The sequence below is a fragment of the Eulemur rufifrons genome, chromosome 30 (assembly GCF_041146395.1).
Source record: "Eulemur rufifrons isolate Redbay chromosome 30, OSU_ERuf_1, whole genome shotgun sequence".
NCBI classification, from domain to species: Eukaryota; Metazoa; Chordata; class Mammalia; order Primates; family Lemuridae; genus Eulemur; species Eulemur rufifrons.
The window spans coordinates 15483786-15494227 of record NC_091012.1 but is presented as its reverse complement, the minus strand read 5'-3'; the positions used below and the strand labels follow the sequence as shown (position 1 = coordinate 15494227).

At 47.6% G+C, this 10442-nt stretch overlaps 1 pseudogene; it reads left to right on the top strand.

Annotated features, from left to right (window-relative positions):
• The first annotated feature begins 4018 nt into the window (after positions 1-4018).
• LOC138378779 (olfactory receptor 3A10-like) lies at positions 4019-10128 on the top strand (annotated as a pseudogene).
• Positions 10129-10442: the final 314 nt, after the last annotated feature.

Below are 10442 nucleotides of genomic sequence, written 5' to 3'. Positions count from 1 at the left end.
CAACACCAAGAGCTGAATGGCAACTTTCCACTCCCAAGGCCTTCCCAGCACCTCCCAAAGCACGCTACGCCAGGCACTAAGGGGCTACCTACCCCCACAGCCCCTCCGACCCATCCCCCAAATAAAGCCAGAAAAACATACGAGCTTAAAGTGTCTCCCCAAACTGCGAGGTGATTGTTGATGCCTGTGTTCATGGCTGGTCCCTAGCACCACCCCACGCGCACGACCGCCCCGGAATCAGTGCTGCAGCCGCTTTCATCCTCCCTTCCAGCCGTCAACAACACTCCTATCCTGCCCCAGTCCTTCAGAGTCCTACTCTCAGCCATAGGACAAAATAGTCTGTTAGATCCCTAATGATGCAGTGCGCAGTGCTGCTCGCTCACCCCAGTGTGTGAATACATTTTAACAGGGAGCCCACGATTTCATCCACCAACCAGAGAAAAAATCCTCACTGCCTGACAGTCTGTGTGAGCTGTGGACAGAGGTATGACAGAGGGAGGAACCATGGTGTCACGGGTACTCCCAGACGGGGGACAGGATGGAGACGGTAAGCTAAGGTTTCGGGATACAAACCTGTCAAAGCAATTCAAATCCAAACGCCTTGATTGAGCTCCTGGAATCAAAGGCGCTATGGAGATCCAGACTTGTCACCATGGTTATTGTTAGGGTGTGAAGTCAGCACGCGGGTGACAAAGATTTCTCAGACAACGTTTAGGATACATAGAAGCACAAAGTTTATTTATTCCCTCTCTGAAGAGAGAGAGGACACAGCACCTGAAAGAAAGAGAGGTGCTGGCCCTGAGGCCACATGACCCTGAGTCTTTATTAGGCCACACTGGGGACAGAGGACTTTCATGTCTGCAGCCCGATTAGCAGAAGACAGCTGAGAAACTGCGGTGTTGGCCTTTTCTGTTTCTCACGTAGCAGACTGATAGCACAAATTAATTTCTTCTTTTCTCTTGATAGCGGAAGGCCTCCGGTGCCATCTCTCCTGGAGGAAGCGGGAAGGAGTTTGAACTCCTACTGTCTGCTCTGCAACATTTTGAAGGCCGTTTAAACAAAACAAAACAAGACCAAAAAACCCTTTTTACAGGCAGTGAACTTCTCATGGCAGTCCATCAGGTAGTGTACCCTTTCCTCCCTCTCCCGGAAACCCTTTTCCTTTTGGAATGTGAATTGACCAGCTCTGGTGAAGGTTAATGAGGATTTACACCTTCTTTTGTTTGCTCAGCTTCCTTTAATTGCCAGGTAAACATCTCTGTGGGAGAGATAATCCCCTTACTAACCTCAGCGGCAGGGTTTATGCTACTCTCAGTGACTGCGAGTTAAAAATCTGTTTTCTTGTTAGCCGTCAGCAAGGCTGTTCTTTCAGTTATTACTCCACTTTCTCTCAGCATGATCTAGGCACGTTCCCTTGCCCTCCGTGTGCTCCCTGTCTGGAGGACACTGCTTGTCACCCCCCTGCCCCCATCCTTGCTGGTGGCATTCACGCATCAGTCTCCTGTGCCAGGCCCAGGCCCCCAAATCTCAGGGCCAGGAGGTGACACTGGCCTTGTCTTGCTTGGTTCCTCTATGCTGTTCCCAGGCCACTCTTTTACCTCCTGTGCTGGTTACTGCCCCCTACCCCACATCGGGTCACCTGTCCTGGCCTGCTCCATGCCCCAGAAAGTTGCCGCATGCTAGATGGTGCCACTCAGGGGGCTCCCTTGTTCTGCCCCTTATGCTAAGCCCATGGAAGGCACAGAACACCACACCTTAGGAGGACAGACAGCCAAAGACATGCGATCCGCCTACAAACTTCCAGCCTCCCTACAGCTCGGGGAGTGGCGGAATTCCCCAAATGGCTCTAGCTCTCACTGGAGTGCAGTAGTGCCAGCCCCTGTCGTTGTGCCTTGAAGCCTAGGTCTGATAACAGCTCTCCTTGGTGCCTGACCATCCCTTCTTAGCAGTGGTGCGCTGCTAAATGTTTGACGACTGCTTCTCTGAGGGTGTGTGTGTGCGTGTGTAGAGGGGTGGAAAGGAGGCATGTACACATACATACACACATAACTTTATTACAATTTTGACTCACATAAAGTGTATGCCACACAATTTACAACCAATAATAGAATGCAAATATTCTTTAGTGTACATTCCATGTACCTAATGCATTCTCACAGCTTGCTTTAGTGGCTTTTGCCAAGCTCTTGTAAGTGTGACCAATCTATGTTTGAAGGTGATGAACACTTACCGTTCTGACAGGAACGATAGTTGCTATTTTCATTTACTTTACCGAGACAGACAAAAGTGGAAGAAGGCCCTTCACACCTTCAGCAAGGACATGTGTGACCTGTTTGCTGAGTCAGATCACAGTATTTGGTGAATACTAGAAAAATATTTCCCCAAGTTGTCAGGCTATTCGCAGTGTAACCACGGCAGACACGGCACACTTTCACGTGGAAACTCACATCTCTGTGACTTGCAGAGAGAGCAGAAGTAGCAGATTCCGCCTCACTCTGCTTTCCGAGTCACGTGCCAGTGCAACTCATTGGTCCAATATAGGCCCTATCCTGGGAGGCAGCACCGAGTGCTCCTCGCAAAGGAGCCAGGGACGTGTAGTTTTCCTCCGCCCAGTGTCTGCTGTTGAAGAAGGCTCACTAGACGAAGGTGGGGTTGGACGGTGAGGAGCCAGACCACAGAACGCACCACAGTCCTCCCTTGGGCTCCTCCACATCCATATGTACACTTCCTATGATACGCACTAATCGCAAACACTTACTATACGTTCCGGACGCTGTTTCAAGCGCTTTACACATATCAATCCATTACTTACGCTTTCAGATATTAATAGCAGCAACAACCTCCTGCCTGCCATAATGCCACCATCCTTCAAACAAATAAAAGCACACACACTCTCTCCCCATCAGCACAGACTCAAAGCCTCACTCATCTCTTGGTAATGATCGTTCCGTCTCTAGTTCATTGATAATATTGTGTGGATAACTAATAATCTGTGGAATGAATTATAAAGTTACCTTCCACCAACATCACCAGTGTCTTAGTTTGCTCTGTGCTGCTACAACAGGACACCTGAGACTGGGTAATTTCTAGACCACAGGGATTTATCCCTTACAGTTCTGGAGACTGGGAAGTCCAGGGTCAAGGGGCCCGAGTCTGGCGAGTGCCTCCAGATCACTGTGTCGTCCCATGGCGGTAGGCAGAAGGGCAAAAGAACAAGAGAGAGACAGAGAGACAGAGAGACAGAGACAGAGAAAGGAAAGAGGCCAAACTTGTCCCTTTATCAGGAACCCACTCCCATGATAACTAACCCCCTTCCATGATAATGGCGTTAATCCACTTGGGAAGGCAGAGCCCTCGTGGCCTAATCACCTCTTAAGAGCCCCACACTGCTGCCGTGGGGATTGAGTTTTCAACACGTGAACTTCGGGTACACATTCAAACCATAGCAGCCAGTGTAAAACAGTGGAGGGAAGGTGGGGAGGGAGGGAAATTTGGGAATGCAAATAAAACACAGGCAGGCAGGAAATAACAAAGAAGTAAAGCGCACACAACTGCTGCAGTCCTCACTTCTGCAATTAGACAAAAGGACATGCTTGAGTTTTTCAGTTTTTCATTTCCTCTCACGTTCCCTTTGCCCTCAGCTAACATCCCAGCTGATGAGGACGCAGTGACCCAAGCCTTCCTTCCTGAAGGGGCTGGGCCCTTGCTGGCCCTGTCCATAGGGGGTTGCAGTCGTTCATCCCCCAGTAAATGTGACCTTTCCACACGGCAGTACTAGGAGGCGCTGCCCCAAACGCTGTGGCTCTCAGGCATACACTTTCCCCTGACCTCACGATGTGGCAGCAGTTCTCTCTCCTCTGGATAATAAGGACCCATCCCGCAGCCAACACGATGACCCCCTTCGGCTTGTTGGTTCAATACCACGAGGCGCCCTGGAGAGCCAGGCAAATCCCTGAAATCCAGTCCAGTAGAGCCTTCGTTGGGAGGATGTGATGGGGAATAAGACTTTGGGACGTCCATGGATGGTACTTTTGGCAAAACCATGGCAGGTGGGAGGGCAGGTACACGTGCAGAAAAAAATCTCTGTTCCAGAAAGAAAAACCTACTGCCTGCTGCAGAGGGGAAGGGGTCCAATGTAATCCACCCTCCAGCAGGCGGCTGGCTGGTGCCGGCGAGGTGGTACCTCACAGGGGCTGCGGTTGGTAAGTTGGGCACCCAGCGGGGCCGGCACCGAGACCAGCCTCATCCTTCCCAAGACATTCCTCCAGCTCCTTAAGCTTCCCCGTTGTCCCTAGAGTCACGGCAAGGGGCCTCAGGGAAACGCACAGGGGCAGGAGCTGCTCCTCAGGCGAGGGGGAGCGACGCAGCAGGCTCTCCCGCTCCTGCCTTCCCTGGAGAGCTGCCCCCAGTCACATCAGAGCAGGGCTCCTCGTGGGGCACCGCGGGGGCGGGCAGGGGCAGTGGAGGAGGCCCCCGGGCAGACACGCTGAGAGCTGAGTCCCCGAGAGGGAGAGAGGGGAGGAGCCGCGCCTTGCCCGGGAGCAGCGGGACAACCAGCACAGTTTGCACAGTGAGGCCGAGCTGTGTGGAAGTCAGTCTGTGACCACTTGTCTGTGTGTCTGCAGATAGGTCTGTCTGCCCCAGGACATCAGGAAAATAAAGGCCCACCTGCCTGGTAGGTCGGGAAGCCATCCAAGGAGCGAGAGGGTGGCTTGGTGCTTGAGGGAGCATCTCAGCCAGCAAGGTCACCAAACAGGGCCTGGCCCTGGAGCTGAGACCCTCGGCGTCCTGTTCTCTGACACGTTGCACTGGGCGGGCAGCTTTCGCCTCTTCTTAGGTGCCCTGTAGGAGGGACCTGCAGCTGGAGAACGGGAGCAAACAGTGCAGGGCCCCTGGACCTACGTCAGGGCATGGGCTGAGGTGCCAGACCAGGCCAGTGTCCCTTCAGTTGCAGCCAACTTCATTGTTTTCTGCTGATCCCCAAAATAATCTTACCCCAAGAAAAATCATTCAAACACTGCAGACAAGACTAAGGCAGACTGAACAGTCACACACACACACACACACACACACAGTAACTACAGTTAACAGGCTGGGTTGATGCTTCTGTGCTTCAAAGGCAGAGTTTGTTCATGTCATACACATGGGATGATACTATATACATTGCCCTGTGGCTTCCTCTTTTCACTTACACATATATATTGTGGACGTTTCTCCCTAGCAGTGTGCAGAGACATGCACCTCATTCTTTCAGTAAACCATTTTATGGATGCATTATAATGTGCTACACCGCTTACCTATGTTGTTTCTGACTTTTAGTCATTTTTAAAGAATGCTGTACTTAAGTGTTGATCAGTGAAAACCAGTTTGATGGTGAGTACATGTGCGCACCGTCTGGGGGATGGACAGGCTCGAAGCTCTGACTCGGGTGGGGCAAGTGCAGTATACGTAACCTAAACATATTTGTACACCGTAATATGCTGAAATAAAAAAGAAAAAAAGAGAATGCTCCAATGACCATTCTTGTCTACTCATCTTTGTGGTTGTACAGACGTTTCAAAGGACAAAGCTAAGAATTTGAGTTGCTCGGACAGAAGACATTCACTTTTAAATTTCTGAGAGAGTTTGCAAAATTTTTTACGAAAATGGTGGCACCATCTTTATTCGTGCTAATAGTAAGGGTCTTATCAATCATCATAATGTTTGCTAATAGGATGGGGGAAAATGGATTCTCAATGTTGTTATATGTGGTTCTTTGGTCATTACTGAAGACTAACATCTTTTTGTTCCTTCGCTGGACCATATTACTCCTACCTGTCTTCTAAGAATTGCCTGTTCTTACCTTTATCTGTTGTTCAACTTGGTTGTTTGGCTTTTGCTTAGTGATGTGTGAGAGCTCTTGTATAGTAAACATGTTAGCCCTTTGATTATCAAACACATTGCAAATGCATTTCCCAATGTGCTGTTTGCAGTTTAACTTTATTTGTTGCCAAGTTTGTCTGTGTCAGTTTCTAGTTGTTATATAGTTAAATTGGCCACCTTTTTCCTGTACAGCTTCAGGCTTCATCCCTTTCCTCCCTCCCTGCCCTCTGTGTTTGGAATGGCCTTCCCCAACTCAAGTTTATAAAAATATCATACATTTCCTTTTAGTACCTTCCTTTCCGGTGCCCATGGCTTCCAATTCTGGAACTCATGGCCTGGACAGGGCAGGAGTAGAGGGGCAGCCATATGGGAGGTTGGTTCTTGGGGTGTTTACATGAGAACTTTGATCCTTCTGGAAATTATTTTGGTGTAAGGAGTGAGTTTATAAAAATTGGTTATCCACCTTCAAGGTTAAATAATTCATCCTTTCCCTACTTATTTATTTATTTATTTATTTTTGAGACAGAGTCTCACTCTGTTCCCTGGGCTACAGTGCTGTGGCATCAGCCTAGCTCACAGCAACCTCAAACTCCTGGGCTCAAGTGATCCTCCTGCCTCAGCCTCCTGAGTAGGTGGAACTACAGGTATGCGCCACCATGCCCAGCTATTTTTTGTACATATTTTACTTGTTTGGCTAATTTCTTTCTATTTTTAGTAGAGACGGGGTCTCGCTCTTGCTCAGGCTGGTCTCGAACTCCTGAGCTCAAACAATCCACCTGCCTTGGCCTCCCAGAGTGCTAGGATTACAGGTGTGAGCCACCACGCCCGGCCCCTACTGATTTTCAGCATCAACTTTACTACATGATGAGTGCCTATATGTGCTGGAGTCAACTTCTGGACTTTTCCTTTAAGTCCATTTTTCTGTCTTAATATGATCATGCCAGAATCACATTTTTCTCTTTAAAAACATACTTACTGAAAAATGTTCATAAATGTCAACCAAAGAATTGTGAGATTTTTGCAGATACAGAGCAATATTTAGTTAATGGAACAACGAGGCTGCATCGAATGCATTTGAACCAGAGCATCTGCCATCCCTGGAGATGAACAAGAATCTCCTCCCTTTCCAGGCCAGTGTCAGCCTCACACTGAACCTGGCATAGTCAGTGGCTACTGTAAATGCCACAAAACAACAAGACATAGAGAGAGTAGGGTGTTGGGTACACAATAAGAGTATAAAGATTACAAACAAACATTCTAGGGCCTTGAATTTCCATATTTTTTCTTTAAAAGCCATGAGAATTGTAATGAGGAGTGTTGTAGGTTGAACTGTTAACCCTAGAAACATATGTTAAGTCCCCAGCTAGCAGTGCCTGTTAATGTGACCTTATTTCCAAATAGAGTCTTTGCTTGATAAAGTGTATGTCAAAAATTTTAAAAAAATAGAGTCTTGACAGATGTAATCAAGTTAAGATGAGATCATGTGGATTAGGCAGACCCTAATCCTAATGACTATTGTCCTCATAAGGAAAGAGAGGTATAGAGCCACAAACAATGAAGAAAGATGGCCATGTGAAGATGGAGGCAGATATTGTAGTGATGCACCTACTAGCCAAGGACCAGCACTGGACCACCAGACACCATTAGCTTTTTTTGATGAATATTTGGTTTTGGACTGTGTTTTGGTACTTCATCTTTATCCAACCATTGTGCTGAATGCTCGCAATTGTCAAAAATAATCCATTTTTCATCACACATAACAATACGGTTTAGAAATGGTCCACTGGTACTATCCACTATCCACTATCTTCATGTACTATCCACAGCTTCATGAAACCTGGTCAATGGATTATAGCGATGTCTACTACAACCAGTTGGATGAAATGACGAGGATGCAGCAGCCGAGATTGGTCAATAGAGACAGGCCAATCCTCTTGCAAGACAGTGCTTGACCACATGTTGCACAAACAATGCTGCTCAAACTACAAAGGCTGGACGTGGAAACTCTCTGTCATCTACCGTATTCACCAGACTACCACTCATCCAGGCTTTGGACCATTTCTTGCAAGGAAAAATATCCAATTCTCAACAAGCTATGGGAAATGCCTTTCATTATTTCATCAGCACTCGCTGTCCAGGCTGCTTTGCTGCTGGCATAAACAAGCTACCGTTAAGATGGCAAAACTGTGTCGATAGTTTAGGCATGTACTTTGATTAATTGTACTGCTTCTTGTTTGAGATATAATACACTACACTTTTGATTTGAAATCTGACATTTCATATTTAATGTATCATTTTTGTCATGGATTTCATTTATACAGAAGTTATAATCCCCACAATATGTTATTATTTTGGTTTTAAACAGTTTATCATGTTTTAAAGAACTATTTTAAAAATAAAAAATATTTTACATTTACTTACATATTTTCCATTCCTGGGACTCTTCATTCCTTTACATAGATCCCAGTTTCCATATGGTATCATCTTTCCTTGTGGAGAACTGTCTTTAATATTTCATGTAGTGCATGTTTTCTGCTAACAACAAATTATCTCAGCTTTTGTGTGTCTGCAAAAGTCATTGTTTTGCCTTCTTTTTTGTGAAATTGACATAACAAAATAAACTATTTTAAATGAAACAAAATTTGGTGGCATTTTTGTGACTTCACAGGTGAAATGATTACCAAGGATTGAGGTGAAGAGAGCAGATGAAAAATACTAGCTGAGGATAGGAGAGCGAAGCCCTCTTCCACTGGGGCACGTTTGCTGCTGTGGGGAAGTCGGACAATGGCATGGGTCAGGGAGCTGACAGACCTCTTGCCTGGTGATCAAAGAGGATGGGAGAGAGCACAACACAGAGGGCCGTGTAGTCCACGGGAGGACTTTGGGTTTGACCCTGAGTGAGATAGGAGGCACTGAAAGGTTCCAAGGAGGAGAAGGGTGAGACCTGACTGATGTCTTACCACTGATCTTGAGTTGGGGTTCTCCTGGGTTGTTGATGGTGAAATAACGGGGCCATTTCAGATATTATAGTTACCAGGTCCAAGATCCCTTATTCAGATAGGAGGTGCTGAGGGAGGGATTGGCTTTGATATCCTTACAGGAGGAGGTGCGTGCACTATAACTTCAAGGTCTATGCACCTCCTCTTGGTGCAGGGGCTGATGAGGTTACCATTTCCATTCTCCTAGCCTCTACCTTAACCCTGGTCTTCTGAGCTTAACCTCAGTCCTCCCGTTCCAAGTCTCATTCCTTTAAGTCTGAAACCTGCCTGCTTTGTCTTTGGGCCTTCCTCACCCCAGCTCCCTCTTGTAAGTTGGGATTCCACACCTAGACCCTCGTAGACTCTGAGTTGGACCCTCTGGGTGCTGGTTTCTGTGCAGGGCTCCATGCAGCTGGGGAATGGGACACTAGTGTCCCATTTTCTTCTGGAAGGCCTGCAGACACAGAGGCATTGAGGCCCCTGCTCTTCACCATCTTTCTGCTGATGTATATAGTGGCTGTGGTTGAGAACCTGGGCATTGTCAGCCTTATCGTGGTGGCCTCCCAACTCCGCACTCCCATGGACTTTTTCTTAGGCAGCCTCTCCCTGCTGGATGCTGCCTGTGTCTCCAAAACAGTGCCTCAGGTGCTGGCGCATCTGCTGGCTGCAGTGCGGACCATGCCCTATCATGCTTGTCTTATTTAGATATTCTTTCTCCACTGCCTGGCACCCTGGGAGTGCTTCCTACTCGCAACTATGGCCTACGACTGCCATGCAGCCATCTGCCAGCCACTGCACTACCTGGTCCTCATGGGCCAATGGACCTGGACAGGACTTGATTCAATCTCTTGCCTGCTTGCCTTGGCCAACACACTCACCCACACCATGCTTGCAGCTGTACTCAAGTACTGCCGGCCTCACCTTATCACCCACTTCTGGGACCTACTTCCTCTGCTCAAACTCTCTTGCTCCAGCACATGAGCCAATGAACTTGCCCTGCTCTTTAGTTTGATGGTGGCTCTTGTGCCCTGGTGGCTCCTGAGCACTGGTTATGATCTCCTGTATACACATGGTAGCTGCTGTTCTCAGGAGTCCCTCCACCAAGAGCCGCAGAAAAGCCTTTTCCACCCGTGGTGCCCACATTGCTGTGGTCTGTATTTTCTACCTCATTTTCATTCTCTGCTACATCCTTCCCAGCTCCGCATACTCTGGCTTGCAAGACTGGGTGCTCTCCGTGCTGTATGTGGTCCTCACTCCCATGCTCAACCCCATCATCTACAGCATGTGAAACAAGGAAGTAAAGAGGGCTTTGGCAAGGCCCTTGGGAAAGAAAGGACCTGGTGGGCACCAGTCACATCAAATCAAGGTTGCACTCCTTCTCCACAATGAGGCTGCCATATGCTTGATGATTTAGGAGTAAATCTGATCACATAGGAGTTTGAAATTTAATGTAGAAGATCCATGAGGTGAAACCTATTTTGTGTATCAGGTTTTCCCCCATTCCAGCAAAGATCAAGTATTTTTGTTGCATTTTTAGTTCTAAATCATCATGTTTCCTTTCTTTTTTCAGCTTATGAACATAAAACATGGTCATTGGATCAG